This window comes from Topomyia yanbarensis, chromosome 3 (assembly GCF_030247195.1).
Source record: "Topomyia yanbarensis strain Yona2022 chromosome 3, ASM3024719v1, whole genome shotgun sequence".
In the NCBI taxonomy this organism is placed as follows: Eukaryota; Metazoa; Arthropoda; class Insecta; order Diptera; family Culicidae; genus Topomyia; species Topomyia yanbarensis.
The window spans coordinates 187011350-187032910 of record NC_080672.1 but is presented as its reverse complement, the minus strand read 5'-3'; the positions used below and the strand labels follow the sequence as shown (position 1 = coordinate 187032910).

At 36.5% G+C, this 21561-nt stretch overlaps 2 protein-coding genes and 1 long non-coding RNA gene across 20 annotated transcripts in view; 1 reads left to right on the top strand and 2 right to left on the bottom strand.

Moving 5' to 3' along the window:
* LOC131691078 (metabotropic glutamate receptor 8) overlaps nucleotides 1-21561 on the bottom strand; it is a 1433400-nt gene that overhangs the window by 259141 nt on the left and 1152698 nt on the right. The window lies entirely within an intron of this gene.
* The window catches only part of LOC131691095 (uncharacterized), a 243315-nt gene that overhangs the window by 120362 nt on the left and 101392 nt on the right, over nucleotides 1-21561 (top strand). The gene's annotated exons all lie outside the window — the stretch shown is intronic.
* LOC131691113 (uncharacterized) lies at nucleotides 7121-9158 on the bottom strand. The gene is made up of 3 exons (XR_009305707.1): nucleotides 8756-9158; nucleotides 8500-8694; nucleotides 7121-8429 (listed from the first exon to the last, which is right to left on the bottom strand). It is a non-coding gene; the product is annotated as an uncharacterized LOC131691113 (long non-coding RNA).

The following is a 21561-nucleotide window of genomic DNA, read 5'->3' as shown; positions in this document are numbered from 1 at the left end:
TCTAAAATCAAAAATTAAACGATGTCACGTTTTGCGTAACTATTTTGAATACTGTAATAACTTTGTTATTTATGAACGGATTTCCGTCTGATTATCACCAAACAATTCGGAATTAACTGAAATTATGTTTTATTGCTATAGTGTTTTTGTATTTCAATAGCGCACTATTGAAAAACAAGCGAAAATGAATAGATCTCGGAAAACGTGTAATAGTTAGGAGCACCTAAGCAACTCAAGGGGTGGGCGTAGAGTAGTTGGTAAATCGATTGCCTTGTACGCAGCGCACCTGGGTTCGAGTCCCGACCCCGCACATAGGGTTAGGAATTTTTCAAAGGAGATTTTTCTAACCCGACGAGGCGAATGACCTTAAGGTTAAAACCTCTATAATCGAAACAAAAAAATAAGCAACACAATCAGATACGGGAGGCTGTTTATAGAGGTACCGCGTGTTCGTTTGCGTCAGTCCTTTCTCGATTTTCGCACGAGTAGGAATGGACAATAATGTCCGGACGATGCGATGAGTTCGAGTCGTGTGTAGTACATGATAGGTGTGTTTCGAAACATTGCTCAACAATTGGTCATCGATGACCAAATTGTTCAGTTAATCATGGCCGCCGCGATTTTTTTCGGTGAGCAAAAGAGAAAGTTTTGCTCTGTTGTGATACAAAACTTTGGATGCAACATTGCACGTTGGAGAGCTGCGACACCCATTCCCCTCTCGCTGCTGAGCGGCAAAGAGAAACTAAAATAAGCTGGTACCAGTGATGCCACATTTTATATTATTTACCGGGAATAAAAAGATCGCAATACTTTTTCAGAGAAGTTGTAACTAAATTTACAGCAATAAGAAAGTTAATGCAATCGTTTTGCTAGTTGAATAATGTTTTGTTAATTTGGGCGTTTTATACATCAACCTTTCCAATCTCGCTTTATTTTTCCGTCAATAATAAATAAAAAACACTGAATTCTTAGTGCAAAAATAATTTGTTCTATTGTTAAGGTTTCAATCATAAGTTCATTTGCCAGCAAATCATTTGTTTGGAATAGTCAAATTACAAAATATATTTGTATTACACACCAAAGAAAAACAATTTCCGTAAATTTATATATCCTATATACAATTTCTCAACATTACTTAGTATTAGAAATGTCAAATAAAACTATTGTTTTATCATTTTATCTCCAAAAATATGTACCATCCTTAGACATCATTTTAATCTGTACTAGAAAAACTCATAGTAAGAGAACTGCGGAGAAAAAAAACAGCATTTTTGGCAACGTATGCCCCGGCATTGTATGGCAACACGTCCAATGTTATAAGGATAGGCAATGTTCGATTGGATTCGTTTTTTGACAGCTAAACGCGAATCCAATCGACCCAAAATGGAGTCTCCGCAGTTCTCTTTCTAGAGTTTTTCTAATCTGTACCTATACAATAGGGGAATTAAAGCGTCATTTAGCTGTCAAAGAAAAATCAAGTAACTCCTCACTCCAATGAGAATCGCATTTGATTTGCACTATACGGGCGCGCGTTAGTCGAAATGAGAAAGGCTACGTTTCGTGCAGGGAGAGTTAGTTGTATATGGATGTTTCGAGTGAGAGAGGAGCGTGGAGGTTAAAATATCGTGAAAAAAACACTTACCAAAATCCTCATAATTTGCATATTTTCCCTGGTCCTACCTCATTTTAGTCATAAGAAACCGATAATAGATACTTCGAAAATGTTTTTCAGTCTAAATTGCCAGTGTTTACAGTCGGTTACCATTCATAAAAACCATATCGAAAAATGTAAATATTAAGCGACTCTAGTAAAGGTGATGATAAGATTTCGTTATTGCGCGCTCGTTTCATGTTGAACCGACGAACAGATTGAAAAATACGGTGCCAGACCAATTAGTTGATGACATTATAAAGAAAATACTAAGCTTTTCATAAAATAAATGCTTGAAATCCCGTGCTGAAAAATGTGAATAAAATGCACGATGTTTGTTTACATATTTCTGATTTTTCTCTAAACTTTTGTAGAGGGCATCTCACTACACTTGAATGTCCCCAATAATCTGCAGCTTTATAGAAAAATCTGTGCTTTTGGTAGCACAGCGCGGTACGCATACAAATCTGTCAATCGCGCTTCTCATTCGTTCTTGGCATGATGGTGGGGGCATGCAGTTGGCTGAAATAAATTCACATTCTGACAACAGGCGTGTTTCGAAATTCAACATTGCTCAACAATTGGTCATCGATGACCAAATTGTTGAGTTAAACATGGCCGTCGCGAGATTTTTTTTGAGCGCATGAGAACACTTTCGCTCTGTTGTGATACAAAACATCTGATGCAACGTTTCATGTTGGAGAGCTGCGATGCCCATATCCTCTCACAGCTGAGCGGTAAAGACAGCTTAAATTTTCGCCCTAGTAGGGTTGCCACATAAACAGATGTTTCTGCAATGTCACACATATATTTAATTTTTAATATTTTAGGCATAACTTTTCTTTCACATACGGCAGATTGTCGCATTTTTTTTAAAAGAATTATAGATCTCTTATAAATTTAATATTTAATTTGCACTAATTTCTTATATACTTTACACAGCCACATATTTGTTATTTACGATTTTTAATTTGTGGTTGAAAACATATTTCAAAGTGGCATCCCTGCCCCATACATAAGTAGCAAGCAAGAAAACAATAAACACATACGTGTCAAATCGCCGTACAGTAATTTTTATAAATAGTTTTTACAATTTTTATAAATAGTTTTACAGTTTAGTGCTGTATTTATAGTATTTAGTGGACCTACCTATCAGCATAGGCACCCAAAGACTCGATGTAACGGGGATGCGAAAACAGCGGAAGAAACCGTTTAACAGCGCCCAGATTACAACTAATCGAAGCTTCGGACGTTCCGAATATCAGGTGCATCAACAGGCATTTGTAAAGACGATAAGTACGGCGTCCAACATTCCAGTTTGTCTTCTTTTCCTCATCACATCAATCGCCACCTTTATTTTGTTAGTTCGTTCTGCTGGTCACTGAGAATCAGTCGGTATGTTTTACCATCGTCCCGGAGTCAAATGCAAATACACGGTTTTTCCCGAACTCCGTGTAAAACGGAAACAAATGCTAAAAACTCTAGGATGTGAATGAAGAATTTTTCATATATGAGTATGAACTAGGATTATTTGATGATTAAAACTATGTACTTGAAAATTGATGTCGGTGTTTCGCTGCCATGGCTGGGTCGTTACCAGTACAGAATAATAGACGTTTACTAAGAGTTAGAGGATTCACAGGATATGGCGGGGAAAGTATATGAAGAAAATTTCAGTTTTTTTTTAACAAATATATTATTAATAAACTTTCGATGCGAATGCTGACTCTATCTATCCACTATTGAAGATTTATTAATAAATAGAAAGCCTGTTGTCGGGCAGATTTCAGACTAATCCTTGGCGCATGAAGCAGTATATCCTATAGCGGCATTCCTCATTAAATCGTCCTCAAAATTGTGTTTACCACAGCAACCTTTTTAAACTGTATGTTAATTGATAATGTCAATTAACCTCTAAGTATACGAAACCGCTATTTGAGGCAACGACAGCGCCCAGTTCAGGAGGGGTTTGCTAAAAGAAAGTTTCTAATTAGCAACCCTCTTGGACTATGGTTGCCACCTCCGGTGAGACTTTCATTTCATCCGGAGATTTTTGCTGACCGAACCGCGGAAATTTATGCGGGACAGGTTTCCCTGCGTCAAGTACACGGATCATTACTTCGTGACGACACTGTTGTACAGTATACTGTTGGGATTTCTGGGCATAAATCGATCTGTCTCGGTCAGACCGGTACGGCCGTCGGCAAATTGCTCACACTGGGAGGCGTCGGAATCTGGTGAGTTGTCGAAATCGTGCTGCTAATTACGAACAACCTGCGAACAACCCTCCCGAGAATGGAAGCAACTTGAATAAGAAAGTCTAGCGCAGGGAGAGGTAAGTGGCTTACGGGTTTATCTAAGACGGAATGGGTGTTGATTGGTTGAATTTCATTTTAGTTATACAGTCGGATTTCCTACTACGCGAATTCCTACAACGCGGCTTCCTACTGCGCGGATTCCTACTGCGCGGATTCCTACTGCGCGGATTCCTACTGCGCGGTACCCGCGTTGTAGGATACCCATAGCTTATGGGATTTCGACTAATCGGGGCTGTGGCCGATTATTTCGTCCGTGTCAGCATGTAGCGCCATAATTTCTTTGGCAAAGTTGTTGTACTCACTTGGGCCTACAACTTAGAGTCATAGGGCATCCAATTAGTTGGGAACTATGCCGCCAGGGGTGCTATCAAGAAATAGTAAATATATCGAACTTCTCATCGTAAATTCTGCTGTCATCAAATGGATTCAATGTCAAATATATCAAGACCTTGATTATTTTGGAAGGTGGTGTCTTCGGGAAATTTGTAAAAGAAGTCCAGAGCTTCTGGATGGTAGTAAGTATAACTCGCAATTGCCGCACCAGGCGGCGCAGGTGCTAATGCAAATATTCAACACATGTTAAAATACTTCTATATATCAACATCGTGATTACATAGAGTAGTACTGTTTTCAGCAAAATTGCTCGAGAGGTCGAGCACTACTCAACGGTAACAGATTAGTTTAGAATACCCTCACTATGCGGCTCTAGTAGGCGTAGAAGCTTTCAGCACATGGTAGATTATGACATATCTCAAAACTTGGAAAAATGGTGTTTTCGACAAAGTTCTCGAGGAGCTCAAAGGCTACTAGATTATGGATAGATTAAACTGGAATGGACCCGCCATTTGGATCATTTGGAAGGGTGGTGTCTTTGTCAATATTCATAGGCAGGTCGAGCTCTGTCATACGGCGAACAAATTAGTTAGAACTCGCCCACTAGAAGGCGCTAATGATAATGAAACTTTCTTAACATTATAAATATACTTCTAAAGTCTCATAATTTAGAAAAACGCAGTTCAGGGGGACAAGTGCTGTTTAATAATGTAAAGAATATTTTGGATTAACCCGCTAGGTGACACTAGTGTGCACGCATTTTTCCTTTCAATTTCTGCATCTCAAAATAAAGGCTGTTTAGAAGGGTGGTATCTTCAACAAAGTTGCTTGAGAGGTCGAGGACTATCCAACGATTAGTTTAGAATACTCTCACTATGCGGCGCTAGTGAGCGCAGAAACTTTTAGGAACTGGTAAGTAATGATACATCTCAAGAGTGTAACTTAGAAATATGGTGTTTTTGGCAAAGTTCTTGAGGAAATCAAGGACTACTCGATTATAGACAGACTGAATTGGAATGGACCCGCCAGGCGGCGCTAGTGAACAAGTTTTTTTTTAAATTTTTCTATTCTTGGGATCAGGATAATTTGGATGTGTGGTATGTTTGGCAAAATTCATCGACAGGTTGAGTTTTATCTTACGGTGATCAGATTAGTTCAGAACTTCAGGGAGAATACAACTTCTTCTACATAGTAGATTAAGTCAAAAGTTTGATAATTCATGAAAATGGTGTTATCAGATTAACGCGGATTTCAGTTACTAGGAGGCATTAGAGAGAAACAAAATTGTTTACGAATTTCAGCAGCTCATGATGACAGTTTAGAAGAAGATTTTGGTCGGTGAAATTCATCGGTAGATCTAGAGCTGTCTGATGATGACAGATTGGTTTTGAATACTCTCATTATGCGCCAGAGAATGCGTTGATGAATTTATCGTCTTACCCGTTTTGAGGCTTCAAATTAATTAACTTCTAAAAGTATACTAAATTCACCTAACTGAATGGTATTAATACACTTTTCTCTGCAAAACTTCCCTGGCTTTCGAATAAAAATAAGAAAAGGTACAATGCGTGCCATACTTTTTCAATAAAAACTAGTATTAGTGAATATGAGATGAAAACATCAAAGTTCAATAACCCAAAACAAGATAAGATAAGTATATCATGTCAAAGAACAAATTACGAAACTCTTCAAGACTAACAGTTTGAATTATTAAAATGGTGATGTTAACTATTAAGATTTTAGCGAAATGAACGAAAAATCGATCAAAATTGTTAAATTTAAAATAAAATACTATGAAAAAGTTACTTAACTTCATTAGCTGAAACATTTGAGGACATTTTTCAATGGGAAATTTTCTCACCTATCCAATGGATCTAAAAAATTGGAAATACAAAGTACATTTTTTGGGTTAGCGCTATTTTAAGACAACTAAGTTTTTAACTCAAAAAGTTCAATAACTCTGTAACGGTTGAGATTTGATGGAGTGTGTAGAACGATTTTTTTCTCCAAATATGACAGTCAATCATCCTTCGAGAGGTTCTTAACCATGAACCAAACACCCTGTATATATTAGACCTTTCCACATTTTTAAAAAGTTTGAAAATTTACATGGGTCACCCCAAATTCTTGCTTTATGTGTAAATTGCACCAAAAATTACTTGATTTGGACATATCCAATCATAAATCATGTTTTTACAATGTTCCCATAGTAAGATCACTTACACTCTGATTTAATAGGCCCTAAGTGCCCACAAATCAACAAAGGTTGTTCCTTAGACTTATCTTAACATGTTTTAACAGGTGAACATAGCTCTAATCGGATTTGAAAATTTGGTCTTGGTGACAGTGACTCAAAAATTGATAGCAAAAATCACCTCATTTGCTTAAATATATATATATATATATATATATATATATATATATATATATATATATATATATATATATATATATATATATATATATATATATATATATATATATATATATATATATATATATATATATATATATATATATATATATATATATATATATATATATATATATATATATATATATATATATATATATATATATATATATATATATATATATATATATATATATATATATATATATATATATATATATATATATATATATATATATATATATATATATATATATATATATATATATATATATATATATATATATATATATATATATATATATATATATATATATATATATATATATATATATATATATATATATATATATATATATATATATATATATATATATATATATATTATTTTTAGTATGCATTGACAATGTTAAGATAGAATAAATTGATCTATAAAATGGGAGAATATCTTCGAGAATAAAGAGATTTTCTATACTATTGAAATACAAAAAGAAATAGATATTACATGCATCTAAACTACTTTTAGGTGTTTGGTGATATGGTTCGCGTGGATTGGATTTCTTCAAAAAGTACGTGTTTCTATTTATGTTGAGCTAGTTGAGCATTAACTAGTGTCTGAACAGTATGTTTAAGAAAAAGAATCCATCCATAAGAGATAGTCATCCCTGTTTCTGAAAACAGCGAATCCTATTCGTTATAGACGAATGTTACTTGCCATATTTACAAGCGGTTAAGAGGGAGCGACAGTTCGAGCGAGTTAAGAGATAAAAACACCCACCTTCAGTCTGATCATCTGTTATAGATACAGTCCATTGATTTGAATCGAAAGAATCGGTCACTATGCCCAAAATCAAATGCGTCTTCGACCAGCTGAACCAATATGTCCCTCCATTCAAAAGTATAAACATCCATACCAGCTGTCCGCCAAAACACTCGATCTAATCATTATTAGTCATGAGATTCAGAGATCAATTAACCAACACTCGCTCGGATCTCCCACTCTTATCCACCACGCAAGATTTGGACCACCCTCACACCAGCATTCCCTTCATCCACCTCGCATACCGAAATAAGAAAAGATTTCTGACGCTTCCTCCACTCTCATTCTACTAACCTGCCACCGCTTTCAAATCCATTCCTTCAGCATTGTACTAGGCAAATATACAGCAATTTGAATACGAGCACAAAAACTATTGCGCATAAACCATTAACTATTGCGCATCAACCATCATCGCGAAATAACTAACACATACACACAATCACCCATTAAAAAACACAAACACATCTCTTGGAATTTGGTTTATTGGTATCTTCAACACAATTCTAAAATATTACATTGCCCAAGACCAAAAAGTACTGCCTTGCTTGTCATTTTCGCGGTAAAATTTTATTCCCAGTAATTCCGGTACTGAATTACACTAAATAATAAATTTACAACAATAATCTTCCATATAATCTGCTTCTTATATTTTCCTGAATTCACCCAGTGACTAAGGTATCAATTCAACGCTCGTATAGAAACCGGGATGGCCTAAGCATAATCAGCCGAGAATTTCATAGTTCGCTTAATGGTATCAAAATTTCCGAGCGGCGAGATCTGTCTCCAGTGATTCCACCGAACGCGTCCGTGATTATTTTTACAGCTGCGTGCCCATCCTGGTAGTCGCTGTCAAACGTGAGCGCGGCCAGTCCATTGTCAATGACACCGGTAATTCTGGGAACGGAAATAGACGAAAACAAAAATGTCAATAAATCAAATTATTTTGCATGTGCATTCTACATACTTATAAACTGCACCCGAGGCCCACCCACACTGATCGGTCCTGGATTGGCTCTCTGGTGGAGTTCGCAGTCTCCCGCTCCCTTGGTGAATCCAACAGTCAAGCCGTACGGATCTCTAATCAAATCTTAATCTTGCAGTAGTGCATACAGTAGTGATGCTCGCCCATACCTGCTGCCTTTGTAAGAAATTGGTATTCCTGCTCGAAAAAAGGTCAACCAGTCAGTGTGGTGGCAACTCCTTGCAGATTAGTTACAAACTTCATAGAGGTTTATAAACATTTTTGCAGCATAGTTTTAGTGTGCTAGGTAGAACTTTCGATCACGGAATTGAAAAACTGTGGTGATTTTGAACGGGCCCAAATGCAGCTGGTGAATAAACTCTGTGCTTTTATGTTAAAATCCTCTGCGAAGTTTTTTTTTTCTGAAAGATAAAAATAATTATCGTCACTTGATAAATATTTGACAATAATCAAACTCACCACTTTAATTTGCTGTTTCACGTTCGAATCCGGAAAGATTTTGTGCACCATACTCTTGCGATGAATGATTTGAACACGGGGGTATGTAACGATGTAACAAATTGTCACAAATTTCTCCATCCCCCCCTCCCCTGTTACGTAACAAATTCCAAGAAAAAAAATTTTTCTTCGAAGAAAACATGTTACGTAACGATCTAGTAAACACCCCCTCCCCCTATGTCACAACTTGTCGTACCCCCTCCGCCCCCCTTAATGCGTTACGTAATTTATGAATGGTCCCTAAGTAACTGCAGTGCGGTGGGAAGATTATTGTTTCCAATGAAAAGTTCTAGATTAGCACTGCATTGCAAACCTCCTAGCGAAACTAAGCTGGTCAATAATTTGCACATACAAAATCAGTTGATGTGCTTGTGTGCGTGCGTTTAAAATCTCCCCTAGCTCAATACTCTTTCGTTGAGCAAAACATCGGTCCGCACCGTACGGTGAAATGTTGAGCTCTCGATAACTCTAGCGCAACATAAACAAGATTTGTTTGTGTTGCACACTGATGTCACAGCGCGTCGCTTTACTCTCCTGCAACAAAAAGTCATCAAAATACCTATGAGTTGTTGGTGGATTTCAGAACGTGCCTATGGTCGGCACCCAGACATGCTATCCCTTCACTTCTTTTACCTGTTGTATAAGCTTCATTCAAGAATGCGTGTACCGTCAACGAAGTTTTGGCGACAGTGTGCTCTTTATGCTCGCATCTGGTAGGATAGTAATGGTTGCTAATTAATGCGCGCAGTTGTATGATAAATAGGGCATTCAATTCAAGTTTTCATTGCGCTCAAATACAGTTTTTCACTATTCTCGGGTTATTTTTGCTATTATTGGTGATGGTTTGGCCGATTATCACAAATGCCTCAAATTAAAGGTATATTTTCCTGCTACAAAATTTCGTACGGATCGGTTGTATGGTTCCGGAAATATAAACTGTTAATCGTCTGGTCACATGAAATTCACATATAAGGAACGAAAAAAAAATTCTAAGAAATCGAATTCTGCTTCTACCAGCTGATCAAGACGACCAAACTCAAACCGCTGATTACTGGTTTAAGTTTTCAATTTGGTCTTTTCCTTTTACAAAATTTTAGAACTCGAATATTAATTTCTTCTCTTGTCATGTCATGTATAATGAAAATGTAATACAACCAGGTTTTTTTACGCGGGGGATACGTTTAGCGAAATTCTCTACAACTCATGCAATATAAGTATTTTCGGAATAGTCTTGACGAGTAGGTGCTAGAAATGTATGTTTGACGGCATTTTGAAATCCAAAATGGCGACTTCCGGTTTGGCGAAATTCGCTATAACCCAATCAATATGTGTATTTTCGGAGTAGGTGCCAGAAATTGATTTTTGACGCTGTTTTGAAATTCAAGATGGCGACTTCCGGTTTAGCGAAATTCGCTATAATCCATGCGATATGGATGTTTTCGGAATGGTCTTTACGAGTAGGTGCCCGAAATTTATATTTGATGCCATGTTGAAATCCAAGATGGCGACATCCGGTTTAGCGAAATTCGCTGTAACCCAATCAATATGGGTATTTTCGGAATGGTCTTAACGAGTAGGTGCTAGACCTGTGCGCCACGCCGCCGCCGCCGGTAAATTTTTACAAACGCCGACGCCGAAGGGTAGACAAACTGCGCGCCGCCGACGCCTTTTTCTCACGCTGACAATTCACGAACTCGAAAATCATTGACTCATAATTTTATCCACAAATCTAGGAACACTGTGTATGGTCCGAATATACGACGTTAACTGATTCATGATTTATCACATAGTGATCTTTATTTGGTATTAGTGGTTGTGAATTACATCACAAAATTAACAAAGTCTTGCTATTTTCTCGAAAATCATTACACGACACTCGGAATATAATTCAAGGATCCCTTCTTGCTTCGTCAACTGGTTATGATTGCGAGCGCGTGGAATGGTTCACAAATTCAAAAAAAAAACACTTCCACTTTCAAGATATAGTTAATGAAATTTACGATTATGTGCCTGATCTTAATCTTTGCACATAATCAATTTCACGCAGTGTATTATTCATCCATTTTTTAACCGATTCATGATTCCTAATATGCTAGACACGATTCACCAGTCGAGCTCGTGAAACTGTTCCTGATATAGTTCATGAAATAATTAATTTCCACATAATCTTAATATACTTACGTAAACAATTACAAGGAACTCAGACTATTATTCATGGATTATTCGCGCTGCTCTTTGGTTTTGAAATTTCTATGTGAGCTATTGTGTACAACTGCTAGCAACCAGTCTCAAAGGCGCGAGCATTAGATAGAAGGAAACTACTAGGACATGTAACCCTGCTATTCTTTTGTTAAGATTCAGTGTAATCTTCGAAATTAAATGAAATTGCGCTGAGCACCAAAAATACATTACCTAGCCACAATTCATGTCCGTGAAATAATTAAGAAAACTATAAGACACGTGACTCTGTGTAAAAAATCCGACGGTAAGCTCAAGACTAAAATATCACGATAACACGATGAGAATTTACGAAATTCGTTGCACATCGTCAATTCTTGACTTTTTTAGTCAATAAAGTTAATACAAATCAATGTATCATCAAGTTATGAACTAGAATCATAAAAATATTAAACATATTCAGACACAACCACCTACTACACATTTGAGTACAATGTCATCTTTTTTGCGTGAACTAGTTTTGTGAAAACACATAAATTATTTTCAATGCTAGGTTTATTTATCATTCATTGAATCGTGACCTATTTTAATTTTTTTTTCTTTTCCCGTCGCTGGTGCACTGATGTGGCGATGCAGAGGGTAAGATTTATGGTCTCATAAATTATCCATTGTGTGACCTAGCCCCACTCAGGAAAGATTTTCAGTGTCAGTTAGATCAGCCTGGTATCACAGACAAATAACAAACACGAGATGAATTTTCATCACTCGTAGAAACAACGGTCGATTTAAATTACAAAAAAATGCGCCGTATCAGCGAGCGTGGCGTTAGTGAAGAAATTTTGACACAGAGCTAAGTGCGTTACTTAGTTTCCGCACCCACCCGAAAATGTTACCGTCTTTTGAAGTAGAATACTTCTAATGTTTCAATATAGGGGTCCCGTTTCAAAATTTTCTGCCAGAATTTTACCCGATTTTTTAAACGTGAATATCTGCCTTTGTACTGAATGAAAAAATAAGACACTGTCTGATTGGAAATATGTACAACAATTTTGTATACAATTCGGTAGTATGTACAATTACTAAAAATGGCGGAAATAATGGATTTTATGAAAGTAGTAATTATCTGATTCATGATTGGTTGGTACAATTCGCTCACGCGTATAACAAGAGAACACAACAAAAATTCGTTAGTTTGTGTTCTGACGTTGTAATCGTAGCAGCTGCTGCGTTTCATGTCAGCTCACATTCTTTGATGGTAGGTAATAGATACCATGACTGCCGCCAGGCGCTGATGATTCTAATCATGAAATGACGTGACAATTTTTGTATTTTAATATCACACTATTGAAAAACAAGCAAAAATGAACAAATCCCGAAAACGTGAAAACTCCCATACATCAGTCAATAGAGAGCAGGTCAATAGGGAGCAGGTTAGTAATTCAAACGAATACGAAAAGTTATAAATAAATGAGCCGCGTGCCTGTTTGAATCAGTAGTTGCTCTTTTGCCAGACAAGTAACATCGTGCCTATAGCGTCTCATACGACAGATTTGAGCACCCAGCACCAACACACTATTCGACTATTTAAAGAATATTATTCCTCGAGCGACTTCATTCTCCCGTCAAACGTCGGGCCGTAAAGAACAGCAGTAGCAATCATGCATGTTGACAATGCGCTGCGACGAGTGCTGCATTTGAACACTGCTACCGCTGGGGGTGATCCGATGTAAATAGTGCGCGGCTGGAAGAGTTGGCAAACCTCAGTTGAAGCTGACTAATTGTTCCATTCTGCATGTTATTATTGTTAAATTAAAAGCCCTTTTAAGGGCTATAACAATAACAAACAATAAAGAACAAATTGGAATATTTCCAATCATTCGTTATTTGTTGCTTACGCGTATATTGACAATCTGAAATTTGCAACAATCTGTTATTTGTTTAAATTTGTCCTTCCGAAACAATACAAAAATGTGCAGCTACTAAAAGTACATTTCCAGGTTGAAATTAGCGAAAAACTGTTATTTATTAAAAATAGTCTTTCGGAATCATCCAAAATTCTGAAATGTTTCAGGAAATATGAGGATGTGGCAACACTGCCAGCTAGCGAAAGCCGTACCAAAAAGAATCCGCAAATATTTTTTCGTTATTCTGCATGAAGGCAGTCCTTCCATCATCAGTGCGAAAGTGATAAAAGCCGATGTCACGTTTCAAGCTATCAGTATTTCATATTAGATGCCGAAGAGAAAGGTTTTTTTTTTCATTTCGAAATATTTATCTGATGTAAGTAACGTGCAGCTGGAAGAGATGGCAAACCTTTTTTTGCAGCTGACTAATTGTTCCATTCTGCATGTTATTTTTGTTAAACCAAAAGCCCTTAGTTAGTTTAGTATTTTTCATTCCATAGCACGCGTGTTTGTGTATCCCACAAATAGTCCTTTTCAGGATTCCACCAATGGTCCTTTTCAGGACCCCACATACAAAACAGTTAATTTGAATGATTCCCTTAAAATCGTTCTTTTTAGGACCCCAAATATAGAACATTTCAGAGTTAATGTTAATTAAACCACCGAATATATGAAGATACATTTGTTATACTTTCTTCGTTTACGAATCATTTGATTTATGACCAGTTATTTTTCTATCGTGTTTGCAAACATTTGATTTGATAGCAGGTATATAAAGATAGATGTTAGGTTTTGTTTGTGAGCATCATTTATTTATTATCCATTTCATGGATTTGAATTAGACTTTTTTAAAACTTTAATTTGTCACACTACAGGTTATCGATTTTAATTTAAAAATTCAACAATTATCTCGAGTGAAGAATAGCATGCCTGTGTGTAGTTCTGAAACAGTCGATGGCATCAACGGGTTTTAATTTGGCCACGGATAATATTGCTTACTCATAAAACTGGCTGCATTTTTAATGTCATCGTGGTCGCGTCTTGCACACAACACTTTTTTTCAGAGCTGAATAAGTGGATTGGCGATGGGGTGGTTTGGTGCGAGAACCGCGCTCTCTTGTTCTTTAAATTGTATGTGGCGTCAGGTGCTTGTACAGATAAATTCACCACGGCGCGCGTTCCAGTGTGCACCGTGGTGAATTTATCTGTGTGTTTGTTTCCTCCGGCAAGCCGTAATGCGTACTGGTTGTTTCGTTGTGTAAAAGAGATGGTGTTGGCTTATTGGATACTGATAATATGATTTTCTGTTCATGATTTGATACGAGTTACTTCGGAAAGTTTATTTAGGAGTTTATAGAGCATTTTTTTCACTACCAGGGGAAATTTAAAATACTTGGTCCTCGGAGCAAACTGAGAAAAAGTTGTACGTAGCTCCATTATTGTGAAAACTCCACTCTAAGATACCTGCTTGGTTAAGGTTCGAGCATATTATTATTTATGAAAACATGGGGTAAAACGCGCATCCTAAGGAAATATGATCATAGTTTAGCCACAGATAACAGACGTTTAGGCTAGAACAAAATTTCTTCAAAAACCTGTGTAAACTTTCAAATTGATATACGTTGAAAATCCGTATTTCACTATTGCCATCTGCGCAACTGTTTGCTACACGTGTTTGACAGCTGCACTCTAACTGCATTGTAGTGATCACTGCGCCATCTGCAAACGTTTGCCAAACATGTTTCAGACATCTGATTTATTCGGAATTTCAGTAGCGGGTATTTACACACGATTCAAATCGAGCCTAAACGTCTGTTATCTGTGGTTTAGCTATAGAACATTCATTGGGAGACTTTAATAAATATCAGTCAACCAACATTTCCCCCTGTAATCGTAATCATAACGCTTTGAAAAATGTTCAAAATTTTAATGATTCACAACAACAACGGGACAGAAAGCTCGTTGGACTAACACGTAATTTTGTTTTCTGTTGAGATTTTACAAAAGTGTAGCTTTAAATCGTCTTAGGTTATGCAATTATTAGGTTTTCAAAACAATTGTTCTGTTTTAGATTAGAAAGATGGACAGGTAATGTCAACGATATTACCGAAATGAAGTAGCATACATTTTAAGTTGTTAATACGAATGCTGCAATTTTTACTAATTTCTGAAAGGTTTTATTAAAATAAGTTATTTCGGTATTTCGATTGGAAATAGCGAAATAACGGTACAAGTATACCCAAGTAACAATTGAAGTTTTATAGCACGCTACAAGTGCAATCTAAGTTTTATCAGTGGCTATAAAACTATCATAAAACCACAATTGTTACTAGGGATATTCTATTCTCTACTGTTGCCAAATGAATTGATTCACTCTCATTTAATGCTCTTTTCAGGGTTACCATATGAGGATAAATATATTGGAATATTTTAGGTTTCGATGCACGTGTACCGATATTTCGGTATTTCCAATAGAAATAACGAAATGGCTGGTTTTAATATAACCTATCGGAATATAGTCAAAATTGTAGCATTCGCATTAAAAGCCTAAAGTGTATTCTACTTCACTCCGGTTATGTCTCTGACATTACCCACCCATCTTTTTATAATCTCATGCAAACCAAAACAAACAAGTGCCCAAGGAGGGAGTTGTTCACTACTATTTCTTAAGTTACAATACGATGCCGGTCGGTGAGTAACCATATAATAGGATGTTAGTAATTTAATTGATTCGGTGTATCGAATCTAACTATATGTATGCAATGGATTAGAATTTGTTGGTCCCCCGAACTGCTGGAGAAATTGGCGGGGTGCAGGTGCTACGAAAACTAGAGATACGCTCAGACCATTTTCAAGTGATCAGTTTCAACCCAACAGGAGCTAAAACATCAAATCGTGGAATTATTCTGACTAATACTAACTGTATATTCAGGTTTCGTCAGCGTGTAGATCTGTATGATTCCAGCACGTCGAGCATACAAGCAGAAGCAGCAAATCAAACAAGAAGCAAATCTTACGTTGAAAGAAAATGTAATGCCACAGAATCGTAGGGGAGACTGAGGAGACTTGATCCCCGGGGAGACTTGATCCCATCATTGTAACTCAAAGGCGGATCAGAATACATTAATCGAATATACTAGAAAGTTGCGCAGTTTTATCTAAACATATGTTTCTTTAACAGAAAAAAAATAAATTGGACATGTGTTACTGAATTTTTACCGATTCAAAGAAAAAAATCTCGGAAGAACTGAAGAAGATTTATTTTCTAAATTTTCAAACTTTTATACAATTGATAAAGTAACCCACTACATACTATATTTTTGCATACAGAATTACTGGAGAATGTCAATTATATGAATTCGTTATGATTGAGCTGATTTTTTTGTTCAGCTACACTTGTGCTAAAATTTGCTGAAATAGATGCTATGGGTTCACTTGATCCCTTCAAATTTGAGGAGATTTGATCCCCTTCGCCATGCTTCATACACACCACTGAAAATAACCAAATTCACACCAGAACAATTGAAGTCATTGTTGCCATAAAATAACAAAAAATACTGTCAAAAATGAACTCTTCATCGTACAGAAACTTAACTGTAATTGTTTACTACAGTATACGTAGCAACCATGCATCCCACATTTGACGTTCCTCAACCATAATAACGACATTGCACAGAGATTTGGGGAATTCGTAAAAAAATCTTGTGAGAGATGCGTAATATGTAGTAACAAAAATAGTAATATGTAATCACAACAATTTAATCAATACCACAATACATTTATAACATTGAATGGGGTTAGGTACCTATTTTTGTCCTATTAGGGAGAATACCACATTATTTCATTATTAATTTTATTATTTCAGCTTCTTTGCTTTGTTATTAGGAGCCATTTTTTATTTCGATTATAGAGGTTTTAGCCTTAAGGTCATTCGCCTCTTATTAAGAGCCAATATAATAACAAAATTGTCTTGAGAATGGTGAATATCTTCTGTTTGAGCGCTGCAAAAACTCTAATAGAGTACCCCAATTATCGCAACACCATTTGAGCCAATGCGTTGAGCAAAGATGGCAGAAGCTGCTCTAACCAAAGGCTTCAGATGGGTAGGATGATAATAGAAAAAGGGTAAAAATAGGCTTACTACCCTACATGCTCTTTTAAACACGTTTTCAAAAAATAATCAAGTGTCCCCAAATTAGGGAACGAGTCTCCACTAATCAAAGAATTTTCCAGTTTTTTGTTGTTTTCCAAAAATGCTCATAGCTCATGTCCAGTATAATATTTCCATGTAATTTTTTTATGATTATCAGTCAACCCTAGAAACAATATAAAACTACAAAAAATACATAGTTTTTGTATCATTCCACGGAGTAGTATTGAAAAATAAAAAAGGGGATCAAGTCTCCTCAGCCTCCCCTATGCCTTATCTTCGCGGCGATTTTGTACTTACAAGAAGTAAAATGGAAAATGAAGTAATGTGTCAACATTGGAAGGTGTCCTTACACGACCATTGAGACATTTCTGTGCAGTAATGCTATTAATAACGCCTCGTGTTAGGGTACCTGATATCTGCGGAATTTTAAAAGAACGACAATGAAACAATGCAACGACAACAAAAATTAATTTCCTCAAACAAAACAAAAACTGTTTTACGGTTGCTTAATTTCCTAAAATACAAATCAATAAATAATTATTATGGGTCTTTGAAATACAGTTGTTACTCTGCATTCTTCAAATTTATCCATTGCAATCATTTCATGCGAAGTCGTAGTATGCGACATCGACAATTTTTCTATTTTGTTCTTCAAATTTTACAACTGTAAAAATAGTTTCACCTTTCATTTATTATCTTGCATTTGGCAAGCAAGGTGGGCACTATTGGAGCTTCAGTTAAAAAAATTATTTGATATGGTTGCGAGAATTACATTTTGTGCAATGTATTCAACAGATGTCGGTAGTACATCGTGGGCGAAGATTTTTTTAGAATTTTCTTCAAGCTTCTGTTTGTATGTGCTGCGAAAACTGTTACAATAGAAACGGAAAATTTGGTAAAGGAATTGCACAGCTAAGAATTTTTTTTAGTTACATAGGCTTCAATATACATTACGCCGGCGCGCCGCCGCCGATAGGGTCCAACGGCGTGACGCCGCCAACGCCGCCGGCCAAATATATCGCCGCCGCCGATTAAAAATGCATCGGCGCATACCTCTATAGGTGCCAGGAATAAATAAATAAATAAATCTGCATCTTCAGCGCAAGGTTATCCATTTGAAGCCATTTTGAAATCCAAGATGGTGATTTCCGGCTCAGCGAGATTCTCTACAACTTAATCAATATGAATATTTTCGGAATGGTTTTTGACGACTAGGAGACAAATGTTGATGTTTGACGTCATTTTGAAATTCCAGATGGCGACTTCCGGTGAACCGAAATTCCCGCATGAAAAATCTGGGTAATCATCCAAAACATCCTCGAATATAAGATCTAATCATAAACCAGCGAAATGTAAAATATTTTTATGTGTTCATCTAGAAGAGTGCGGTGAGAATGGAAGTGAGAGAAGAAAGAGATGTATGTAATGTGAGTTGGGGGTTTTAATTGATTTAAATTAAACACATTGCTAAAATTCAAGTAAATTCAACTGTTTAATTAAAGCTATTTGTACTACCCATATTGATTGGGTTATGGAAAATTTCGCTAAACCGGAAGTCGCCATTTTAGATTTAAAAATGGCGTCAAAAACCAATTTCTGGTACCTACTTCAAGTCCATTCCGAAAATATCCATATTGTTGAGGTGCGGGGCATAAGAAGTCTTCCAGACCCGTCTCTTCCAGCTTTCCGAAAATCTTCTAAGTCTTTTGCATTCAAAAGGACTTAGAATATTTTTTTTTAAAAAACCGTGTTAATTTCGAAATCCACGCAAAAAATAAACTGCCAAAACTCTTCTATGTTCTTTGCATTTCAAAGGACTTAGATTTTTTTTCAGAAAAACATCTATTTAGTATTTTGCTAGTATTTTGCATTCAAAAAAAGGAAATTTATTCATTTCAACTACCATCAAAGGCATTTTTAACATCATTCTTCATTAGATGCACAATATATGTACCTATGTGTAAAACTGGTGCGAATATTACGCACTACTGTTGCACTGACGGATCGCATTCATTGCAATTGAGTGAGTTTCAGGCAACCTATATTTTAACTAAAGTTTAGGACAAATCAGACTGAAGTCCACGCTGACACTAGGGTTGCCACCTCTGGAGAGGCTTTGACCCGGAAATTTTCACTGACCTGGGGGGTGGTGGATTTTGAGTGGAACTTGACGGAAAGCGATTGCTTGGCATTTTAGAGCACTTTAATCGCTATTTATTACTACCTTAAAGTAAAGCTGTAAATTTCAACGTTTCAGAACGGTTTTATCGGTTCAATCTTGTGTAGCATTTCACTTTCCCGACTGAGTGTTAAGAATACAAAAGCACCAGCTACTCTCGCTGTGCAGGATAAGTCGAACGAGAATTTCTCTCCAACGGAAAAAAGAGAGCAAATGAGGCAGGGCTGTGGCATCACATGGGAAGCACTATGTGGTGTCGGTTATTCATCACCAGAGGTCGCAACAAAGGGGCAAAACATACCTCCCTAGCCAGCAGTTAAGGGTCGCTGCAGGAGTAGCAACAACACTGGAAGAACTCGTTTGATGTTCAGCTAGTCAGTTGGATTAGAACAAAGCTGCCATACCTTGGTGTAACAGTGAAGTAATTTGGTAAAATTGCAGCAAAATAACTTTTTACACAATTTTGAGCGACTTAGTGGGATGCAATCTTTCAATTCTAACATATAGCGAAATATTATTTTTCTTAATTGATAGTAAATTTGATTTGTTTTTCATTTTCATTGCTTTGTGAAAGAAGTCAGCAATATTTGGTGAACTCATCTTTGCCACCTTAAAATCAAGGGTTAGTCGGACAAAATAAATTTGAACCAGAGTAATAGTTAACTTAGACTTTTTAAATATTTTGTAAAGAATCAGTTAATTCCATAAAAAATGAAATTATGCTTCTTCCAATCAAACCCGGAGAAATTGATATAAAATCCGAAGGCCCGGAGATTGCTCCCGAAAACCGCAGTCTCCGGGTCAAACCCGGAGGGGTGGCAACCCTAGCTGATACGTAGCCAGAGGGAAGGAGGGGGAGTCTAAAGGGTAACTCCGCTCCCCGGGAATAATGATAAATGACCACAAATAAAAAAAATAATAATTCCAAACAAGCGTGTATCCCGGCGAGAGTTTTGTGTATCGTGGATAACCTAGAAAAAGTTTGAACGAATTGATGGGAAGATGATGTAGAATAAAGTTAATAGTAGTTTGTTCATTTGCAAAATCAAATTCTTACATTGGCGATCCTGCCGGTTATTGTAAAAAGAATCCAGTTAGAATCCCTCACGCGGTAACCAAAATAAGGAAAGAGTGAAAGCGTGTAAACTGAAAGGCTTCCCAAAACAATATGGCTACCCGAAAGAAAAAAGAATTGTGAAAGCGTGTAAACCACGTGCCTTTTCGTACTAGCAAAATTGCTGCTTGGTCGCCTGTCATGAAAAATGGCTGCTTTGTAGCCTGCAAAGAAAAAACTCAACAGTCGCATGCATATATTATATTTCGAAAAATCACCTTAGGGGCCATTCATATACCACGTGGACAATTTAGGAAAGGGTAGAGGTCACGAGAAAATCCATGCTTGTTCATGGGGATGGGGTGGGGGCATGGATAATGTCCACGTCATCATATTTTTGTCTTTTATAAAAAATGAAACAAATTTGTATTGTCATTGGTGTGAGCGGTTATATTCAATTTTTTTCAATATTTTTAAATAGTCCAAGTGCATATAATAACATAGTATGTGCGTGTGCATCACGTGTGAAAATTGAAAACATCTATGACAACTATCATCGAAAAAATCATAAGAATTCGCACGATAAAGAATCAGAGAATTTTTTTTATCTAAATCACTTGATGCAACATGGTCTAATCACATTCATTTTGGATTTCATAGCTAGAGGTTGAAATTACGAACCAATTCAAGAATTCAAAGGTTATTTTAATTTTGTGATGAATCTTTGAAATGAAAATATTAAATTTCATAAGTCGTTGAGATTTGAACGATTTTCATAAGGTTTGCTTCATATTAGTCTTCCACATGGGAAAATTTTCTAAATCCCATTTTTATGAAACTACCCATTTTTTGAAAGTCCACATGGACACCGTAGGCAGGTGGTAGGGGTTTAGGAATTGTCCACACTTGTCCACGAGGGGGTCAGAAAAGAAGGTTTTTTGTCCACGTGGTATATGAACGGCCCCTTATAGTACGCAACATCACAATTGAATAAAATCGCTCGCGCATAAAAATCAGCAAAAAAATACCTTGCCGCAATGGCATGACGGTTCGGGACAACCACATTATATTCAAATCA